Source organism: Macaca mulatta, chromosome 18 (assembly GCF_049350105.2).
Source record: "Macaca mulatta isolate MMU2019108-1 chromosome 18, T2T-MMU8v2.0, whole genome shotgun sequence".
Lineage (NCBI taxonomy): Eukaryota > Metazoa > Chordata > Mammalia > Primates > Cercopithecidae > Macaca > Macaca mulatta.
Genome location: NC_133423.1, coordinates 37,731,506 through 37,745,529, shown reverse-complemented (window position 1 = coordinate 37,745,529; position 14,024 = coordinate 37,731,506). Strand labels below are relative to the sequence as shown.

The following is a 14,024-nucleotide window of genomic DNA, read 5'->3' as shown; positions in this document are numbered from 1 at the left end:
AGGACTTTTGTATATATTTCTACATAACACTTAGCACATTTCATTGTAGTTATTTGCTTTATTTTCTGCCTCTTCTCCTAAATTATGAGCTACTCAAAATTCTCTTAATGTAGAGGAGTGGCATACAGCCTGGAATATAGTAGGCAACCATCATGTTTATTGAAGGAGTAAAGGTACAAAGGTATGAAGGAAAGAAGGGTGGCTGACTGTTTTGTGGATTATAGTAGGGGTTTTTAGATTACTCAACCACCATTCATCACCAGGAAAAAAGATGCAAAATGACTTTTACGTAAAGATTAACTTTTAGGTAACAGGATTATTTTATAAACTATTAGGAAAATTACATTATTAAGAAACAAGACTGATTCGAGTAAAAAAAGAGTTTACTAGGCTAAGCCCCCACCATCAGATGCCAAAAAGAACCAATGTCATGGAAGAATATTATGACAAAAGGTGCTTTGCTCCAACACTAACCTGGCTCTGTCTTGTGATTTGGCGCGGTTACCACACCTCCCTATACCTCAGCTTCCTCATCTGTAAAATGGGAATAATAATAGCACCTGATAATCACTGTAAGAATGATATCACATAATGTTTGTAAAACACTCAGGACAGTACCTAGCACATAGTGAGAGAAGGAGATAAGTGTGGGTTATTATTGTTACTATCTCTATATGTGTCATCAGTGAGCAAAGAGTTGGGGACCAAAGGAAATGTTTTATTGGTCTTTCATTTGGCAATTCTGTCAAAGATTTTTTTTTAACCCAAGATTATGATTGAATAGATAGTTTCCTTATTTCATGTCCTTCACTTTCAGCTCTATACAAGTACACCCTTAGTTAAGAATCTTCATTCTTCTCCTTTGGGATCTCCCAGTTTGCTAGAGCTATCTTTTCCTCTCCCCTCCTTTCTTTTTCAGTGAATTGATTGTTCCTTTTTGCCAATGGACAGCTCAGTATTGGAAATGCATGAAGATGAAACGCAGAATAGTTTGTCTATGGGGACGATAAACACTATCTCTAGAATGGTAACATGGGGATTTATATATTGTGATTAGTTCCCTCCAAGATCTTATGCAGAGCTCAGGCAAGAACCCCTCTTTAGATCAACTCTTCTTAAGTGGCCCTCTTCAGAAAGATAGCATCTCCTGCTATGAACATTTCTCGATTTGCCCTCTCTCATAAACTCTAAACTCACACCCCATTTAGCTCTTTAATGGCCCAACTCCCTTTGAATTGTTGCTTATAGTATTAATGAGTGCTTTTGGCTTAATGGATTTTATCACCAGGTAAAATATATGCCTCTTAACTAGGGACTTTCTAGGGGCAATGTCTTTAATCATGCAGATCGGTGAATTTCAGACAAGTTAAAAGGGGAAACTTATTTATTTATTTTTTTGTGCAGCTGGTTTTTCATTGTCCTTCTTTTAGTGTTTGCTTTATCAGTTTGGGGAGGCAGAATAATAATTTTTCCTCTCTTCTATTTAAAGGGATCCAGGAGGTTTTCAAACTCCAAGTTGTAATCCATTAGTCATGAAATCTATATAGTGGATTTGAATTGTCATTTTAAAATTAATACAATAACAAATATTGTTTTGTGAAACTTTTGTTTCAGTAGTGTGTATGTATGTACGTGTGTGTGTGTTTGTGCATGTATATATCTACGTGTACTGGATCACAAGGGGAAATGTATTTCTTGATGTAGATGTAGTAAAAAAAAAAAAAGTTTGAGAAACACTGATCAAGGCCAGTGATCAAGGAAGAAATACTAATGTCTAGCAAAGCATTACTCTTAGACATATAAAGTTATATGCTATCATTTTCTTTTAAAAATGTAAATGTGACCTTACAGTTGTGTGTAAATGTAAACTTTCCTTTGAGAATGCTGGTTCATAAGTATTACATTTTAATGATCTGGTTGGGTGTTGTGCACTTACATAGTCCCAGCTACTTGGGAGGCTGAGGCAGGAGGATCTCTTGAGCCAGGAGTTTGAGGCCAGCCTAGGCAACATAGCGAGACTCCATTTCTAAAACAAAAAAGATAATTTAATGATCCTGAAATGATATGCAGTGATAGTACTTTGACTTAGTGGCATAACAGAGGAATCAGGAGAAATTCTTTCTTCACCTACAATTACAGATAATAGTGCAGCTTTCCATAAGTCATTGCTCCACCCTGGGCCTCAATTTCCTCATCAAGAAAATGAGACATAGAAGCTAAGCTGGAATCCTTAGTATTCTTTACAATGCAAAATTTCTGTGTTTATATCTTGAGACTAGTTCCCCTTAAGACCCTTAATACAGAGCTCAGGAAAGCCAGCTATCATCTTAAGAAATGTAGTACCCCCTGCTCTGATCATGTCCTGATTTAACATGAAATAATTAAAACATACATTTTAAGTATACTTTAAAAATAGCTCCTTTCATCATGGTTGTCAGTGAATTTTAGTTGAAGTTAGTATAAAGAAAAATTTAAGAACCGAGAAAGGAGGCAATATTTCTAATGTGTCTTAAGTAGAGAATAATGGCTTTCTAATTTTCCCTAGGAAAAGAAGAGGCTGTGGTCACGGGTAAGCATTTTCCTGATGTGTCTCTTGGCCTCCATGATTACCACAGCAGTAGGAGTGCTGATTCTCTCCTTGGTGTATATTAGCAACTCTTACAGACATTCATTTCAAACATGAAGCCTGGCCTCTGCAAACAATGATTCCCATAGTATCAAAAGCTATTGATCCAGAATTTCAGTTTCTTAATAACTTACCTAAATCCAAAGTATGAATCACACACATTAGGAAAAATAATTATTCTTAATGGAAACTTTAAAATCACCTTCCCATTGCATGTTTACTAAGCTTTCTTCTCTATTGGAAGGAATGAACTGTGAGCCAGGATGAAAGATGATGAGAGATAGAGAAGAGGGGACAGTTGCGTTGGTGTTGACCTCAGACAGAAATGTTCTTCAGTAGATAGCTCCATGTCTGACTAGTGTAGAGAATTGCACGTGGACAAATGGAAATTTCCCTATTCTCTTGCCACCCTGGGTGTCTTTTTAAATGTCTAACAGGGTCTAGACTGAGAGCACTGCATGTGTTACTATTGCCATTCCTGGACTCTTACAGACCCATTCCTCCTCTTCCTTTCTGGGACTCCAAAACTCACCTCACCACCATTGCCTTTTCCCTTTTGCCTCCTTCTTATTCTATAGGCCATGATGGCCCCATGCTCTTAGGAGGTGGCCTCCATGCTTATGGTGGATTGTTTATGATTTTCCAGGTGTTTGAGTTCCTTGGTGGTACAATCCAGTGGGCCCGGTACAGGAACAATGTCAAAGACTATCTCAGCAATGAAGAAGAGGCCTTTGGCACCAGCTTCAACAGTCAGAGATCACAAATGACTCTGGGGACCCTTAGGATAAAAAGCAATGGCCTCCAGGCCCTTCATTGGCACTTCAACGCCAATGAACATGACTGTCTTGCTCAGGTATAACTAGTTTGCCCACACTCTCCTCTTAAGCATCTAAGTTGTTTGTCCTGAGAATATTATTTTAGTTGTTACTAAATCTGCTTAACTAAGAGATAGACAAACATTTATGCCTTTAAGCACTAGTCTGTTTGTTTAAATTATTTTCGGCATCACTTTGAACTCTTTTCTTCAGTATGAAATCATTTTTCACACACTATTGTTAAAATAAGATCACTGTTTGGTCCTCTGAGCCAAAGCTAAAACCAGTAGCTCTGATTTAATGATCAAAGAAACAACAGCTTTTCTCTAAGGAAAATAACAGCAATCGGAATAACAAAGTAGTTTGCTGTGTTCAGTCTGGAGTCTAAGATCAGGCCAATTGGATGCCCTTTTGTGGTTCAGACTTTTCAGAATGTTCTTGAAGTCTAGTGAAATAGAGATAGCTGGAGGTAAAATGAGTGTCCTTACTTGAATTTCAAATAATTCATTAATTCCCAAAAGTATTTATTGGTTTCCTTTTGCATTCCAGACACTGGGGAAGCAGTAGTGACTAAGCCCTCACAGAACTTTCAGAGTTTGGTCTTTCCCTGGCAATCTAGTTAAAGACATGTAGCCGATTTTACATGATGTTTTTGTTGTGGTTAAGAAAGCCCTCTTTCTTATTCTTGGACAATGCATTCAATTTTAGAATTTACAACAGAGAGAGAGAGATTAGAGTTTCCTTTATATAAGACCGACCAAACTATTCTTTTTTTCTTATAAGAGAACAGGAGGCCAGAGAGATTAGTTGGGTTTTCTAAAGATAAACTGTCGTCATTGGATTCACTGGGACAAAGCTTATGTTTTCTGACTTCTTGTCTTTTTCCACCTAGATAAAATATGTAAAAGAGGATAATCTCTAAAAGATTCATTTTCATGGCCTTGACTGAGCAGTAGCAGAACAGTAGAAGAAAAGGCAGCTCAGTGGACTTTCCTCGGGGGAGCGGGGGACCCCTGAAAAGAAACTCCAAGCTAGGGAAATGGGTCTGGAGCCTTCTGTAGTAGAAAATAGGCCCCGGGACCCAGCTCAGCCTGAGGAGGTTGTTCAGGCAGTCCTGAGAGTTCATAATATGAGCTATATGGAGTTGAATATTCTCTGGATGCCCAGAAAATTGTGAGATTACTGTTTCTCACAATCAGGGTAAGAAACCAAGCAACAGTATGTGAAGAAGTCCCTCTACTCCTATCGTCCAGGGAGATTGCTTCTGCTTCTGAGTGTCTTCATGGAAGCTTTGGAAGGGACCCTGAGAGTAGGGTAGGCAAGCTGGCTGGTGTGCCTGGCTTCAACGCGAAGATCCTACTGACTCCTGTGTAATCTCTGCTCTGTATCTGGAGTAATTGGTGCCCTGATATGAATAGGTACACATTGCCGCTGCTCCTTGCTTGTGGATGAAGAGAGAGCTCTTTAGACGGCCACCTTTCCCCTGCATCTTTAATACCAATCTGGATTCGAGTTATACATGTCTGTGTAGACAGAACGAAGACTTCTTTTTTGTCCGCCACTGTGGCTGCTCCATTTTGTGACCATGAGTCTCTGATAAAACAGAAATAATGGTATCTTCTTCTCTGCCTACCTCACAGGGTAATGCTGAGGAACAGATTAGAGAATGAGAAAGTATATAATTTTATAGAAGCAGAATCAAAATATGGTTTAGTATGAATAAAAAGTATAGACTTTGTAGCCAGACTGCTTGGGTCCAAATCTCAGCTTTTCCATTGACTAGCTGAGTAATCTTGGAAAATATGTTCTCTCCAAAGTTTTCTCTTTTGTAAAACAGGGATAATAATATTACCATGCTTCATAGGATTGATGTAAGGAATAATCAGGCTGAATCAAGTAAAGTGATCACATGAATACCTGACATATATTAAAGGCACTACATGTTAGCTGTCATTGTTAAAATTGTATGTAGACTTTTTCTTATCTGGAAAGCACACACATATCTGTATGCTTACATACACACAAACACATACATTCCTACTTGTACAATGAACTAAGAACATGCACACATCCTACCCAAGTGACTTCAGTCTTTTTAAACTTTAAAATATGCAGTCTTTGTTTTTGTTTTTTTTTTCTGAGATGGAGTTTCGCTCTTGTTGCCCAGTTTGGAGTGGAATGGCACAGTCTCCACTCACTGCAACTTCTGCCTCCCGGGTTCAAGTGATTCTCCTGCCTCAGCCTCCCAAGTAGCTGGAATTACAGGCATGCGCCACCACTCCTGGCTAATTTTGCATTTGTAATAGAGACAGGGTTTCACCATGTTGGCCAGGCTGATCTTGAACTCCTGACCTTAGTGATCCACCCACCTCAGCCTACCAAAGTGTAAAACATGCAGTCTTATTAGGAGGTGATATTGCCCCCAATGGGGTAACAACTTTTGAGGGAGACAAAAGTCTTACCCTTTTTATGTATAAAGAATAGATATGCATAGAGTATATAAACAATAGATTTATACAGTATACTGATCTACAGTATATGTATGGTATTAAAATTGCAAAGGGTGGTAATAGAAGAAAAGTCTAAAAGCATAACTTGGAAAGTAATGGAAAGATGTTGAGAAACATTGCTCCAAAGTGATGTTGGTTTTGTTTTTCTGCTTATATTTCAGGGAACAGCATAGATTGGGGTGGTTGATGATGATGGTTAAGTAGTTACACATACAATGTTATAGCTGGCCAAGTAATCTTCTTCCCTAAAAATATACTATACTGGATAAAGAATGTGGTGAATGAAGACTGTTTTTCCTTGCTCTTCTTTTCCACACATGATGAACTTCAGACTTTGAATGTTGATGATGTATTTTTTTCTGCAACTGAGACATTGCTTCCAGGCAAGTTAAGGTAGGTACCATATCTGAAAACACATATCACCCTGAAGGTATGTATTATGTACCATATCTCAAAAGACATATCACCCTGAAGGTATGACACAAAGAGAGCATGAGTATTTGTGTTTCTAGGGCAGCAGTCAGCTAAGTCCAGGGAAAATTGACTAGTAGGTATATATAATAGAAGTTGGATAATGGACTCAAAAGCACATCTTATATTCTTCCTAATGACAAAATCTTGTTGAAGTTGAGTTGTTTTTTATTTTCCTTAATCAAGGTCTTCCACAGGAAATTATAATGTATTGGCAGAAAGATTATGATATAATTAACAGAAAATTTGCTATAATTTGTATCTCTGAAGGGTCATAAACTCACCCATTCTTTCTATGGGAAGAAATTTGCTGCAGATAATGCAATCATGTTTTCAGTGGTTGACTGAGGCTTCAATGTGGATTTAGGAACTAAACTTCTCTGGTTATAGATAATTATATTAATGAAAAGACTGGATGCCTGTGAGAGTTCTCTTTTCATTTGTTTTTAAATGCTCAACTGGTTATATTGTATCATTGTGGTGTCAGACTCCCTGGGTTCAAATCCTAGTTCTGCCATTTCTTAGCTGTGAGGACCTATGTAAATTCCTCAACCAACTTAGATTTTAATTCCATCATCTGTAAGATGGGGAGAATAATGCCACTGAACTTATAAGGTTGTTGTGAGGAAGAAGTGACATAATAAATGTAAAAGACATAGAAAATTGCATGTTCTTGGTGAGGGCTGCATAAATATTAATTATTATTATGATTTTATGAATTGCTAAGTTGCTAAGTAGGATGTTGGCTAATGGGGTTTCTTTTTCCTTTTTCTTTGTTTTTTTTTTTTGTTTTGTTTTTTGTTTTTTTTTTGAGGCGGAGTCTCGCTCTGCCGCCCGGGCTGGAGTGCAGTGGCCGGATTTCAGCTCACTGCAAGCTCCGCCTCCCGGGTTTATGCCATTCTCCTGCCTCAGCCTCCCGAGTAGCTGGGACTATAGGTGCCCGCCACCTCGCCCGGCTATTTTTTTTTTGTATTTTTTAGTAGAGACGGGGTTTCACTGGGTTAGCCAGGATGGTCTCGATCTCCTGACCTCGTGATCCGCCTGTCTCAGCCTCCCAAAGTGCTAGGATTACAGGCTTGAGCCACCGCACCCGGCCCTCCTTTTTTTTTTGTAAGCATCAAAATACCCTCACCTTGGGTACACTCAGAATTTGTAACAGAATTATAATGGATTATGACAGCCACATTTTCATTTTAATGCAAACAAAATGCACTATGTGTTAAGTGGATGTGGAAAGGTAATTTATCTCTAAACATTTTTTTGCGGGGGGGGGGGAATTTGCTTTTTAATGCAGAAAGAAGCAAATGGGAGGTATTTTTAGTTTTGCTTCAGTTGTTAATAACATAGAATGACTCAGTCCTAATGGCTTTGTGGGCACAGTTGCTACAGAGGAAACCATGAAGATCCTGCAAGGTAGCTTCTGAGTTTAATGAGACAGAACGATTCAAGATGTGCATGAAAAGAGGCTAAGAATATTTCAGAAGTGGTAAAGATGTTATCATGATGATGGAAGGTCTGGAACGCTTGCTGAGGTTTTTCAGTTTTGCATCCTCAGTGGAAGGTGCTGCCCTTGGGAGAGTGTGAAATAACAGATTGCCTCTCAGTGCAATGTGAGTGTGGGTAGCTGGGGAGACATGGAGCATCAGTAGGGTGGCCATACTCCAGTTTGTCTAGGGCATCCCTGATGTATACTTGTCTTGGTGAAATTATTGATCACCATCTTTAACTCTCTAGAAAACCTGGTTTGGATGATCAACTATATGGGTACCATAAGAAAAGCCAAGCTGTGTAGCATGTTTCTATAATGATTTGGCTGTGGTTCTTCCAGAGTTTCATGGATTTCCCTGAGGAAATCAACAATAGTATACACAGATGGAATGGGCTTCTCTAAGAAGTCTGTACCTTTCTCCATCTTAAAAGAAAGAACTAAAACCAGACTGGAATTTACTCATTATGTCATCATAGCAAAAGTCTTGTTTTATGTTTTTAGAAGTGAAGGCTTTAATAAATTGGAAAAGGGCATTGTGATTTTTCACTAATTATATTTCAAGGATTAGACTTCATTTTGTTGTGTTTGTGTGTGGGCATTTGAGTACAAATTTACTTTTTAACCCCTTTTAAGGAAGATTGTTAGGAAGTTGCTATCCTAGAAGGATGATTTTTGCTAAGCAAGTGCAAAGGAAGGCACGGGGGTGGTAAAACACTGAAATGTAAATCTTCTGCCTGTTGTGTTAGGGAACATCATTTGTAACCCTTAATTAGAACATGGTGATTGATACCCTTTTTCATAATTCTCTGTGTATTGAACTCACTAATACATTTTAGGGAACATTTACTTTATTATCTTTTGATTTTTGTGGGGCTAGGAGATTTTATGTGAAGGAGTGAAGGATGGCCTCTACCTTCCACTCTTACCCTTATTAAGGAGTTCCTGTATAACCACGTGCTTTTATTCATCTGTTCTTCCCTATTAACACTTATTCTTAATGAATATTTGATTGAATAATGAATTAGATTTTCTGATAGTATCCATATAATTGATCATCCAAATTAGGCTCTCTGGAGAGTCAAAGGGGTGTGATCAATAATTTCACCGAGACAACAAGTGTACATTTTATTTGCTTAAAGTTAAATAGACAGCATTTTCCTCCTTAGGTGGGGATTATTGGCACTCAAGGTACCATAGAATTCAACATTCACATTGAAGATGTGGTATTTTTCACTATTGGAACCCAGCATTACATTAAGAGCACATGTGATTAGGATTTGCTTTTCATTCTTGCCTACAACCCTGAAGACCAGGTGAGAATAAGCCAGCTTGAGAGAGATTGCCAAGTGTCAGTGTTCTGCACAATATTCTGGTAAGCAATGTGTCTGGACCAAAGGGAGCCCTCAGTAGATGTGTATTAAACAAATGAATAAATAAACTGGATGAATTAACATGTGAACAGGAGAATCTAATAGTCTTCTCATCTGTTTAAAAAGGGATCCAATATATCACATTCTCTCTCAATGCTTGAAATTTTGAACCTAGAAATAAAGATTAAAAAGTCAACATATAGAGATCCAAATCACTTTTATTAGTAATAAATCACATATTAGAGAATATACTAATATTGTGGGCAGGTGGGTTTCCTAATAGTGGTCCCCAGAATTGGATAGGCCTCCCCATGTTGAGGCAGGTCTTTGTATAACTTATGGCATAAAGTAAAAGTGCATGTTCTTGGAAGGTTTGCCAGCTCCCAAGCAAAAAGAGAGAGGAGATGAAATGAGCATGCCCAACTTACTTTTCAAGTATACTTGATGGGGAAAGGGTGGGGAGAGGGGGAGGGAGAGAGAGTTTCTTCTATACGAAGAGAAACTTCAGGAGTACCGAGGTAGAATTTCTTCCCTTTCATTCTTTATTTTGGGAAATCTACGATGACCTGTATATACAAAACATAGACTAAGATAAATTGTTCACTGCATTAAATAATTATTTGCTTTAAAAAATTCACTCCTGGGCTCCTTAATTAGATGAAATGAAGGGTTTGAGAGAGGGATACATTGTGGAATTTAGATTTTAAAAATTCTTAGGACTAGGTTGCTTTTTGAGACTGGGTGGAAAGTAAAACAGTCTGATTGGGCACCCCTAGGGTGAGTCTGGGAACAGACAGGCATTTCTCTTCGCCGTGGTTCTTCCTACAAGGAGACCCAACAAGGCCTCCAGGGAGAAGCACAGGTGAATTCTGTAGTCTCAACAGGGCCTAAGTCCAAAAAGGTGGACCTGATCCTGGTGAAACTCATTTCCCAGGATGACCCCCTCCATTCTTTGAGAGAGACTGGCAAATTCTAGCACCTTGGTCTCAAAACCTTCCTAGGCCTACCTGGCGAGAGGTTTATGGAGAGCTATATGAGAAAGAGCAGAAAGTTGGCTGTAGGTGTTATTGGCAGGGGATGGCAGGGAAGGAGGATTCTGGTGACCCCGAATTTCGGTGTGGGTCTCACTGTGACTGCCACCCTCTTGGCCATCATTCTCAATAGCCATAATAAGAACAAATCATAAAGCAAAATCAGATCAAATAAAATATAAATAGGAAAATAAGGGAAAACTCAAAGATAGCAAGCTAAAGTTTAAAAAGTAAGAAAAGAGAATAGAAAAATGATTAGAATAAAAATGTTATGTATGTGCAAAATACGACAAAGGCAAAATGTTAAAAATCAAAATTATTTTGGAGGCAAAGTAAGATTTAATGTGACATGAAAGGCTAATATAAACAAATTAAAGCTTAAAATTATAAAAGATAAAAATGACAATTGAAAACCATTAAATACAAATCCCAAATTAGAAGAGTACAAATATTTTTTTTTTTGAGACGGAGTCTTGCTCTGTAGCCCGGGCTGGAGTGCAGTGGCCGGATCTCAGCTCACTGCAAGCTCCACCTCCCGGGTTTACGCCATCCTCCTGCCTCAGCCTCCGGAGTAGCTGGGACTACAGGCGCCCGCCACCTAAAGTACGAAGTTTTAAATGAAAGAAAACAAGAATTGATTTACAACAGGAAATAAATAAATGAATCAGAATTTGGGGGTAGGAGGAAGTTTTTCACTTCTCACCCACCCTCAGGAATGTCTGATTTGTACCTTGATGGAGGATAATCCGCCAACCCCCATCAGAGGAAGTGATGGGAGGTGCTTCTGATGGGGTGACCAGGGATGTGTTCTGCATCAGGAGTGTGAAAGAAAAAGGAGGGAGGGAGGGAGGATAGACAGGCAGAGACACAGAAGGAACATATACCCAGAGAGAAACACAGAGAGAGTCACACACATACAGAGGGACAGACACACACAGTGATAGATACACGGAGAGATGCCCAGAGAGGAAGAGACACACACACACACAGACACACAGCCCCAGTAAAGAGAAAGACACAGGAAAACGGACATGAAAAGGGAGTGACGCAAAGAAAAGAACACCACAACCATACACAAGTAGGAGACACAGACATACACACAAAGAGGGACACAGACCCACAGAGAGACAGAAGGAAAGAAACACGCCTGCCAATATACAGACAGACCTATACACGAAGGCAGGCAGACACAAGAACATACATAAAGACAAACACACACACATGCAGACAAGACAGATTCAGAGGCAGATGTGCAGAGGTGTGCAAACATAATAAACACAGGGAGAAACACTCATTGAGAGAGGTAGGCGCGCGCCACACACACACACACACACACACACACACACACAGAGAAACTGAGAAGCAGACTGAGAAAGAGAATGTCAAGAGTGGGAAGAATAAGGACAGCAACAGCCGTATACGCAAAGACAGACACAGAGAATCAGACCCAGCCCACTGAACATCCCGGCCCAGCAGAGGGTGATTACTGCCCCCAGCGGAGAGAGACCATCAGTCTCTGACTGCAGAGCACCAGAACCAACTATTTGGCAGCCTCTAGGCATGGAATTCTGAGAAGTCCTTTTGTCTCTAGGTCCTGCTCCATCCATCCCTTCTAAAGAAAATTTCAGATGCTTCAGGCCCTCTAGTTATCAGACTCTCCCTACCACCCAGAGTTGAAAAGGTGAGCTCCCCATGGCAACGTGAAACTGGTACACAAGATGACCGTTTCCAGGAGGTCATAGTATGTTCAGATTTGGTGGGTTCTTGGTCTGGCTGACTTCAAGAATGAAGCCACGGACCCTGGCGGTGAGTGTTACAGTTCTTAAATTTGGTGTGTCCGGAGTTTGCTCCTTCACATGTTCAGACACGTCCACAGTTTTTTCCTTCTGGTGAGTTCGTGGTCTCGCTGGCTTCAGGAGTAAAGCTGCAGACTTTCATGATGAGTGGGTGTGCAACCAAAGAATAACCAGCAACAAGACTTATTGTAAAGTGGGACACACCAAAGCTTACACACCATGGAACGGATCAGGAGCAGCTTGCTGCTGCTGACACCGCCAACCTGCTTTTATTTCCTTATCTGACCCCACCCACATCCTGCTGATTGGTCCATTTTACAGAGCACTGATTGGTCTGTTTTACAGAGAGCTGATTGGTCCATTTTGACAGAGTGTTGATTGGTGCATTTACAATCCCTGAGCTAGACCCTGAGTGCTAGACAGATAAGTTCTCCAAGTCCCCACTACATTAGCTAGATACAGAGTACTGATTGGTGAATTTACAAACCCTGAGCTAGACACAGAGTACTGATTGGTGTATTTACAATCCCGTTGCTTGATATAAAGGTTTTCCAAGTCCCCACTAGACTCAGGAGTCCAGTTGGCTTCAACCAGTGGGTCCCCCGCCGGGGCTGCAGGCGGAGCTGCTCGCCAGTCCCATGCGAGCCTGCACTCCTCAGCCCTTGGGCGGTTGGTGGGACCCGGAACCGAGGCGCAGGGGGCGGCGCTTGTCGGAGAGGTTCGGGAGGCGCAGGAGCCCAAAGCGGGTGTTGGGGGAGGCTCGGGCAGGGCGGGCTGCAGGTCTGGAGCCCTGCCCTGCCGGGAGGCAGCTAAGGCCTGGCGGGAATTCGAGCGTAGCGCTGGCGGGCCGGCACTGCTGGAGGACCCTGCGCACCCTCTGGAGCTGCTGGCCTGGGTGCTAAGCCCCTCACTGCCCGGGCTGGCACCGTCAGCCGGGCGCTCCGATAGCCCAGCCCACCGAGCCCACGCCCTCCCGGAACTCGCGCTGGCCTCCAGCGCGGTGCGCAGCCCCGGTTCCCACCCACGCCTCTTCCTCCACATTTCCCCGCAAGCAGAGGGAGCCAGTTCCGGCCTCGGCCAGCCCAGACTGGGGCTCCCACAGTGCTGTGGCGGGCTGAAGGGCTCCTCAAGCGCTGCCAGAGTGGACGCGGAGGCCAAGGAGGCTCCGAGAGTGAGGGCCGCTAGCATGTTGTCACCTCTCAATAGCTGTGCAGGTAGCCAAGCACTGTGGGAGCCCCAGTCTGGGCTGGCCGAGGCGGGAACTGGCTCCCTCTGCTTGCGGGGAAATGCCTTGACAGCTGTAAGATCTCTGCAGGGATCTGAGTAGTTAGATGCTGACATATCTTCTTTTAGATGCTGACATACCTTCTTTTGGTTTACACTATCAGCTTCAAACCCTTGACATGGACGATTATATCCAGGCTACAGCAGAGCGCATCTTGGCCCAGCTTTTCTTCAGGAAGCAAAGTGAGTTTAACAAGAGCCTCCAGTTTAAGGAAGACCAGGTAATCAACCCGCCTTAGAGTTGCTGTTGAGTTCCTATCTATTCTTCCTCCCCATTTCTTGTTATTGCTGTTAAAGAAGGACCACTTGGTTAGTGAACTTGGAGCTCTTTATAACGTGGAAGTGGGAAAGAAAGCAAGTTCGAAGCAGCCTGAGGGGCTTAGTTAACTTTGTGCTAAGAGAAAGTTTCAGTACACTCTGTAGATGAGCATATCTATGGAGGAGACCCAATAAATTAAATTAATAGATTTTTATATGGGTTTTAGCATGTGTGTATATAGTTGTTTACTTTCCTTTTATTACTTTAAATTTATTACTCCAAATGTAAGTCCATTCTCGTTATGTTCATCAGTAAAACTTAATACATTGCAACTATTTTTGTTAATAATCTTTGTGAAATGAAGTAAAGAGGT

General features: G+C 41.1%; 1 pseudogene; it reads left to right on the top strand.

Moving 5' to 3' along the window:
• Positions 1–943: 943 nt before the first annotated feature.
• Positions 944–13,631, top strand: LOC144336457 (uncharacterized; annotated as a pseudogene).
• Positions 13,632–14,024: the final 393 nt, after the last annotated feature.